This window comes from Octodon degus, unplaced genomic scaffold (assembly GCF_000260255.1).
Source record: "Octodon degus isolate 3935 unplaced genomic scaffold, OctDeg1.0 scaffold00040, whole genome shotgun sequence".
In the NCBI taxonomy this organism is placed as follows: domain Eukaryota; kingdom Metazoa; phylum Chordata; class Mammalia; order Rodentia; family Octodontidae; genus Octodon; species Octodon degus.
The window spans coordinates 7644702-7654106 of record NW_004524616.1 but is presented as its reverse complement, the minus strand read 5'-3'; the positions used below and the strand labels follow the sequence as shown (position 1 = coordinate 7654106).

General features: G+C 36.6%; 1 protein-coding gene and 1 non-coding gene across 2 annotated transcripts in view; one reads left to right on the top strand and one right to left on the bottom strand.

Moving 5' to 3' along the window:
• Chsy3 (chondroitin sulfate synthase 3) overlaps window positions 1-9405 on the top strand; it is a 280921-nt gene that overhangs the window by 17458 nt on the left and 254058 nt on the right. The gene's annotated exons all lie outside the window — the stretch shown is intronic.
• On the bottom strand, window positions 9-115 carry LOC111816798. The gene has a single exon (XR_002821131.1). It is a non-coding gene; the product is annotated as a U6 spliceosomal RNA (small nuclear RNA).

Genomic DNA, 9405 nt, shown 5'->3' with positions numbered 1-9405 from the left:
ATCTCCTTAAAATTATGGAACGCTTCACGAATTTGCGTGTCATCCTTGCGCAGGGGCCATGCTAATCTTCTCTGTATCGTTCCAATTTTAGTATATGTGCTGCCGAAGCAAGCACAGCATAGAGGTATTTTGATTAGTGTTTTATTTTGAATTCTACATTTAACTGTTAAAGTAAATTTAGATGAGATTCTAAATCATTTTAACCTTAGATGTTGTGTACACTTGTATATGAAATGGAAACTGACTTAAAGATTTATAATAGCATGAAGAGTAGCATAGATAATCTCACTGAGGCATATCTGTACCTCAATGTGATTTTATACTTTTCTGCTTTTTACATTTTTGAATTAAGACAATGCTATGCAATTCCAAAATGCATGATATTTTATCATGGTTATGATTAACAGTAATTAAGTTTTCATACATTCCAAGTATATAAAATGATAGTGGTAACTAGCATCAATTCAACTTGAATTAATCTTGGCCATTTCAAGAAACTGTTGATCATTAATTATGTACCAAGTCCTGTAGAGAGTGCTCTTTACTGGGTACTTTTCTGAGCTCTAAGTGGGATTAAGAGAGATGATGTTCATGTTGCCCTAAGCTTCAAGTGAGGTAAGAAGCTCAGAGAACTTTAGTAACTTTCTCAAGGTCACACAGCTGAAGAATCACTTGGTCTTTCTTTGAACTATGATTTATTTGATTCTAAAGCCATAAATGTTTTCTCAACATGTTACACTGATATTCTGCTTATGAGGTAAAAGGCATTTCATTGTTTTTAAACCATAAATTCAGGGCCAGCCAAATAGCTCCGTGGATTAAAGCATCTACAAGCAGGCACAGGCTTCAGGGGTTTGATCCCCGGGCCAGAGATGTCAGTTGAGACTGGGCAGAGTGGCATGCACCTGTAATCCCAGCTCTTGGGAGGCTGTGAACGGGCAGATCACTACCAGTCCAATCTAGTCGTGAGACCCTGAACACCCTTAGAGCCTTCCATAAAAATACAAAAACCAAACCAAACCAAACCAAAACACCATAAAGTCAGATTGGGATAGACAAGTTCCAGTATATACAGTATGAAGAAACTGGAAAGAAAAGTTCAAGTATATACAGTATGAAGAAACTGGAAAGAAAAGTTCAAGTATATACAGTATGAAGAAACTGTCTTCAGGTGACTGAGGACAGCAGTGATCTGGCTGGAGCGCTGCTGCTGTTGCTTTCGGCATGTTCTCCACTACACATGCTTAACTTTTGGAAATGAAAATTCCCTTCATCTTTCCAAAATAGGTCCGCGACGTGTGAATTAAAGAGGCCCAGATCGTGATAGTCCTTTCAGCCTTAGGTGTGTTTACAGGAAAAATGTACAAGAATGAAGTGTTTATTTTCAATAGAAATACAAAACTGTATCTCTTATAGTCCTTCAGGGAAATAATAGAATATAGGCTGTCAGTTTTCCCTATAATAATTCTTTTATCCTTCTCATGTGCTCCTTAGGTACAGAGAGCAGGCATATGGGCACATGTAGCTCACTAGAATCTCTAATAATCATTGCATCTAAGATGTGTTTCTTCTTCTGCTAATTAGTCACAGTGATTGTTTTTCCTTTACTATTCAGAAACTTACACCACTAGAGGAAATTTCTCAGGAATAGTTAAATTGGAAAACAAACAAAACACCTACAACTCTGTAGAAAACCTTATTGTTTCAAGATTTCAAATATGAGTCTTTCTTTCATTCATTCATTCATTCATTCATTCATTCATTCATTCTTTAATGAATTTAGGAAATAGTCTACAGGGCGTACAGGGTCTTACTACGTAGATTGAACACGTAGTGATTCTCCTGTTTTTAGCCTCCCAAGTGCTAGGACAACAGGCTTGTGCCACTACGCCCAGTTTCAATCACCATCTCAGCTTGCCTGGGGGAGAGGGGGTGGCAACACCAGGCGAGGAATCGAACCCCAGACGCTGCGCTCTTCCAAAACAGGCACTCAAATATGAGTATTTCTTCATCTTGAGTTTCTAGATTATATATTGTGAAAATCCCAAAAGATAAATGTGCTTATTGTCATATTTATTACAGTTATTATAGGAAGCAGACATGTTTAGTGCCTGTCATATGTTTAACTAAAGGGTGTTCCAAGTATCTACTTCAGGAAGGCATATCCATTTGAACAAAATATAGAATCATATATAAGAAATATTAAGACATTAGATAATATCTAGAGGAGGGCATGACTTATTTTCTAAGCATTGAACTTCTGTTCCATGAAGATTGTAGCTCATGAGAGAGGGCAGGTAATTAAGAGTATAAGTGAAAGAAACATGCCTAGAACTGTAGTCATATGTAGATAAACACCATAGATGTTTAAATGAGACCATCTGTGGAAATCCTTAAATTTTGGCAGAAAAATTTCATACATAAGGTGATTGTAACTTGGTAAAGAAATAGGTAACTTGCCAAGCATAGAGACCAAATGGGGCAGAGGGACTGCAGTTGTGCCCTGAGGCTAGCCCTGCCAGCTTTATTCCTGTAGGTCAAAGCTGTAGGCAAGCACATCCTATCACCAGAAGAGGAACACAAGATTCTATTGTGGTCTGTCTGTGTTGTTAAATACCTGGGAATGAAACTGCTGGCAGAAAGTACTGGAGACACTCCCATAGAGGCAGTGGCCACGGAGGAACCAGAGTCCTTATGAACGGGGATTCCCTCCTGCCCCTGTGAATTGAGTTTCTTTTAGTGCCCCAAGGAAAGTAAGATACTAGAATTGTGGGAAATTTGGGCTACTAGGTTAATTTAATCTTCTTTTAGAAACAATTGTGTTCGAATTCTTGACCAAAGTATATTAGTCTTTCAAATCCAGCTGATTTTAAATTACTTCTTTCTCTTCCTCCTTTGATTTTTATTATAACTTGCCCATAGAAACATCTTTAGGTTCATATATCATACTAACTGACAAAAATGTTTTCCATTTTGAATAATCTACTGAAAACAAGAGTCCGACTTAGTGCAGCTTTGTACATAATTTAAAATATGTAAATTTGTGAAAAATACAGAACCTACAGATAGTCTTATGTTTTAGAGTTGTTATACTACTCCTTGTATTTATGGACAGAGGGACCTCCTCAGTATACTTGGTGGCTGTGTCTGGGCTGATTGCTGGCCTGCCTGGAAGGGCAGGGTTCTTTCATCCCAGCTCTAGCTGAAAGTCTTTGAGAGCCATTTGCTAACTGATGCCCTGCTTACTATGGAGGAAATAGTTAAATGTTTCATAAGTTAGTCTTGGATATTGAACACTTACATTTGTAAAAATTATGGTTTTACTAAACTGTCTATAAGGAAATAAATTCACAGCTGAATATAATAAATATTTGTTATACAGCCAGTTGGATAGACGTGCATGAAGCCATTAATACACATTATTGTGTTCTTTAAGAATGCATTTGTCTAAAGCAAGCAGAAATCTTGGCCACGGTGACTTTCATTCAGCTTTTCCAGATGTGAAGGTGAGTGGGCCATGCTGCATGAAGCCATTGTGCTGGTGCGTTCACTCTCTTCTTACTTTGCTTGGCTTCTCAGGCTGCTTTTGTCCTCGTACTTTCAGTCACTTTTAAGCATATAGATAGGAAGAGGAAAGGCTTTTGTCTAAGATAGATTTATAGGCATAAATTCTCCACATGGACTTCTGCCTGCGTATCCCGGGTAAAGTCACGTCATATACTCCTCCATAGACCGCTTACTTGTATTCTAGATTTCCACAGCAAAAGAAGGGAAATGGAGAAAGGGCATGGCACAAAATGCCATTAAAACTACCTACTTTATTAATCAGTGTTTTCTAAAGAAACAAAACTGATGGGACATATTGTTTCAAAATCTCATCCACCTGTGTTTGCCTGTTGTGTATATATGGGTGCCTGTGTGTGAGTGTGAACATACAGTCACTTGCTACTTAACACAGATATACTCAGAGGAATTGATCAGTAGATGACACATCTATGGTGGGACTGTCACAGTGTATACTTGTACAAATATGTGATTAAATGAAGGACAAGAGAAAAGGATACAGTTGCGACGTACACAGAACAAAAGTTGTGTGAGGTGGCAGAAGGCATGATCAGAGAACTGTTTTACAGTAAATGTTTCCATAAGTAAGCTAGTATATTCTGAAGTGATAAATAGTACAATGACTACAAAGCCTAGTAGCATAGTAATTTCTTATTACCAATTTCAAACATTAGGTACTGTATATAATTTTGTGTTCTATACTTTTATATGACTGGCAGTTCATGTTTATTCCAGTGTAAGTAGAAGCATGTGAGTTGTATGTTGTCCCGTGTTGTTAAAATGCCATTAGGTAATAGGAATTGTTGAGCTCAATTATAATCTCATGGGAAAAAATATATATATGGATAGAGAGAGGGGAAAGGAGATATATTTAAAATAATTATTATGCAAATAACCACTAGGAAGACAGTATGCAATGTGTTAATTATTGAAACTGTCCTACTAATTTGATTTGAAACTATCTCATTGCTATTTGTCTCTCAAGAAAATTATGGAAAAAAATGAAATAAAATAAAATAAAATAAAATAATTATTATGGAAGTTGGCAGGTTTCCAATTGGCTAAGAAGATTGTAGAGTAGAAATAGTGCCAGAACTCAGTATCATGGCTGAGTCTAAAAGCAGTGTGGAGACAACATTTTTTCCTTTTCAGGTAGCCTGTTCTTCTTGCTTAAGATCTTCAATGATTGGATGAGGCCCATCTGTAGATAGTAATTGGTCTACAAAACTCCCTTATAACAACATCTAGACACCATGACCTAGCGAAGTTACCCACCACACCTATAGTATCTCCCAAGATTTGATAAACAATGGAACTTTTGGATACTAAAGTCCAGTATCAGCTTCTTTGGGCTGACATTTTTTCTGAATCATCTAGTACCTTATGTATATTAAACACAATAAAATTTCCATACTCCCCAGAAATAAAATCTCATTTTAATTCTAATTAGAATTGGAATACTGAAGAATACCATTTTAAAAAGAGAAAAGCTTTTTCTTTAAAGAGGTACAGAATTGAGATTTTATAGGCTCTTAATAGGTTCCAAAGCAGTAAAATTACCGATAGTATTTTAATCTGTAAGTTACTTTTATACAAATGTGGAAGAAAATATTCGGGAGGTTAGTGAAATGTTGCCTGGCCTGGAGATGAGGAGACCTGGTTTTTATATCACTTCTTACGTTAGCTAGTCTATCACCTTACTTTCCTGATCAAGAGCTAATAATAGATCCGCTATCTTTTCCACCAGATGGTGAAAGTTCCATGAGATAAAAAATCTAAAAAATACTTTAAGAAGCAGGGATTGATAAAAAAAAAATGCAGACACACTGAAATATAGAGGTAAATCTTCATGATGCAGAAAAAAAAATTAAACTTACTGCACACACACACACACACGCAAAATCTTCATGACGCCCTTTTCTGCGACTGGAGTGTAGTGTAACTGAACTGTGAAAAACAAAGGTTAGAGCTGAAATGAAGGCAGATTCAGAAATGATGTGGTCCGAACCCTGAGAGCCCGGGTGGTCTCAGGAATATTGGTTGTTCAGCCCATTGTCCTATGGCAGAGGAAGACCACTTAATGGCAGAATGAGTGGTTGTCTTGACATTTAGCCTTAAGCTATCGGATTTGGTCAGTATGACAGCTGTTTCAATGGTGGTATAAACATCTCTTTCTTTGAAAATGTGTAATTATTCAGCTAATGCTAGAGAAATTTTAAAAATTTTTAAAGAAAAATTTCTAAAGCTAAGTATTATTTTTTAAAAAAATTAAATGAAAACTAGGCCAAAGAGAGATTTCCCCCATTGTGTGTGTGTGTGTGTGTGTGTGTGTGTGTGTGTGTGTGTGTGTTTTAAGGCCATCTTTAAAATAACCTAATGTTAGGTATTATATGACTAAATTTTACTTATGTGTAATTGTAGAATAATTAGACATGACTAAAGTCATTGATAACGTCTCAGTTCAATTGGCATTATTTTAAGCATAGTAAGTCCGTGAAACTTCCCACAAAATACTTGATAACACTATCCATATTGCTTGGTTTATATAACCTTAGCATCATTTATCTCAAGATTTTTCTATGTAATACTCAATGTCTTTTGAAAAATTATTTATAAAGCTATACCTAGCAATTTAACACATTTAAAAATACTTATTTTGGCCAGGAAGATAGCTCTGTGGTCTAAGCGCCTACCTAACAACTGCAAGGGCCCATGTTTGACCCCTGATACTGCATGCTATGCAGGCCCTGTACTGAGCTGGCCACTGAAATCAGCCATGCTGATGCATGCCTGGACTCCCAGCACAGGAGAGGCTGAGACAGGAGGACCACTAAGAGTACGAGCTGTATAGTGAGACCCTGTACCAAATGAATAAATCTTAAAAAATAAATAAAAATACTTATTCTAAAGGTCTTAGGCACCAGCTGTTAAGAGAGTTTTGATATTCGTGTGCGGTTTAAAAATTTCAAGTTAAATTCAGATTTTTCAATGTTGCTTGTGTGTAGTTTATCCTTTATTCTAGCAATTTCACTTTTAGTCATTCATCCTAAGGAAATTGAGATAATTTTGCATTTGTGTGTTATGATATTAAATGTGTCAACCGAAGTGAGAGTGGGAAATGTTTGAATAGACTACCAAGCATTCATGTGACAGACCTATAGGCAGCAATAAAAAATGATTGTCTAAACTGATTATTTGAGATAGAAAATGTTATAATGCTGCTGGGCATGATGGCACATGCCCAGCCCTCCTAAGGCTGAGGTGGGGAGATCAGCACCAGTTTGAAGCTATCGAGGGCTACATAGCAAACTCAAGGCTAGCCTGAACTACACAGCAAGACTCTGTCTCAAAGAAAATACTGTGATACAATATTATATAAAAGAATAGGCTACAAATAGAATATGCATATAAATTATCTCAATTCAATTTATATTTATACATTGAAATTAATTAATATATAACCTTGCATTGTTATTGGTAAATGTGTGTGTTTATGTGTGTGTGTTGTATTTATGACAATTCACAACTCTTTTATGTGAAAAAATGAAAATATAAACATGGTACACTTATTGATAAGTGATAGGTATATGCATTTAAACTTTTTTGTTTTTTGGTGTTACTGGGGATCAAACTGAGGTCTTTTTGCTTGCCAGGCAAGCGCTTATTCCACTGAGCTATCACACCAGCCCCTATGCATTTAAACTTGATTGTATGGCAATCAATTAGACAATTACAGTAGTTTTTTAGAGAGATAATCGAAGCAGCACTTTATGGAAATTTCCAAAAGAACAACTGAGTTTAAGAAGGTAGGTAGGAAAACTTTATGTGCTTGCTGACATGGATGGTTCATTGTGCTAGAGTGTGGTAAAAGACACTGTAGTGGTCCTAGATAGAACTGTTAATTAAACATAGCTTTATGAGGATTGCTTACAGTTAGTACTTCAAACTGCAGTCTTCATGATATAAATTAGACCTTCACTTTAACTGAATCATGTGAACTGAGATGTAAAAGGCAAACAAACTACTAAAAGCGCTGCTTTAATTATTGTGCTAAAACATACATCTGCCAGAAAGATTAACAACTCCAGTGGTTGCAGCTTTTTCAGTGCATTTATCTCTTCTTATTATTGTAAGAAAGTTTTAATTCTCATTTCTCCAGAAAAATTTGTGATATACTTTGTTTTCAGCAGCCCCTTTCAAGTTGATATAATCTTTCTTTCCGATCACAAACATAAAAGAGGTTAACTATGTATCATATTTTCTTCTAGTAGTCAAGTAGTTATATATGAAATATGAAATACGAAGATCAAAGACCTTGGTTAATCTTGGCAACCTCTAGCTTTATTGTGTTCCTAACACAGGCTTGCTGCATACCTCTGCCTCAGAATCCTCATTTTTGTCTTGTGGCCACTGTGCCTGTCACCCAGTCGAAAGTTTGGTTCTTTGTCATCTCTCATTTGCACAAATTCAGCACAGTTAACATTTTCAAAGTTCATTCTTCAGCAACAAGGATAACGGACATTTGCATGAATGAAATCATTCACAAATGGAATTGCTTGACAGAGAAGGAAGAATAGATGGAAATGACAACTGGAAGTTGTTTCACTGAGAAATAAAATGGAGATCATCTTTCGATTTCTTTATGTTGCATCAAATGCTGAGTCAATTACTTGGAAGCTCTCTGCATTTTAAAATAACTGTTACCTCACAACATCTCTAGCGCTCAGACTCCAGACTGGAGCTGCCACACCCCAAGCATTGTCTTGCAGAGCTCGTAAATCCCTGGCTGTTGCTTGAACAGTGTTCATCTGCCAAGCTGGTGCAGAAAAGCAGACTAGATGCTGCAAAGGAGTTTCTGAGTGGAAAGACTGGGGGACTGAGCTGGGATAGCCACTGGATGGTTGGTTCACAAGACAAATTTTGGCAAAAAAAATAATAATAATCTGTAGGTTTATACCTAATAAGCATTTTGAAGTTGCAGCAATTATTAATCATGATATAATGTGTATGTTTAACCATGAGTTAAGTAATGCAGATGTCCTTATGTAAAAGGCTGAGGAAATATGATAGACTTTCTAAAATTCATTAGAGCATAAAAAGAAATGACACATCAATACCAAATGCAGATGTCCAGAAAATTAGTCCACCTCTAATTGACTTTTGGTTCTATCTTCCCTGTAAAAAGTGAAGGCCAAACAATTTTACATGGCATGTTGGTCATGGTTCTTGGTTGAAAACGAAAGGATCACATTTGGCTGTGTTGAACAGAAGGGTATACACTGAAGGATCTTGGGCCTGGCCATTCACAAAATGCTGTCCTGGCCTAAGAACAGGTTGAGTGTAGTCCTCCAGGGACAGGACCATAGATTTTTCTTTGGGTCCCATCTGGTACAAGGTTCAGTGCCACAGATAACAGGCACCAGGCACTGATCGTGAAATCATTGACCCTGCAGTCACTAGAAATCAAAAGCAGCTATCTCAATGGTTGGCAATGTATAGGGAAGTGTCTTGCATTGTCTACATTTCTCTGTGTCACTAGCTTCCAGGGTCAGGTATGTCTGATTTGCTACCTTAGCTCATCTTTTTATATTTTAGCAATAAGGAATGGTGTGAACATGACTGCTATGGTTTAGATCTAAAATCTTTGGATCTGAGCTGGGATAGCCACTAGTTGGTTGGTTCACAAGACAAATTTGGCAAAAAAAAACCCCAAAAAACAAAAAACAGCCTACTATTTTTATGTGTTCAGTAGTGGGTCTTTAGGAAGATGATGGAAAGATGACACTTCTAACGTCATTAGTTGATAAAATATAATTTGATGACATTATCTGGAAGCAGTGG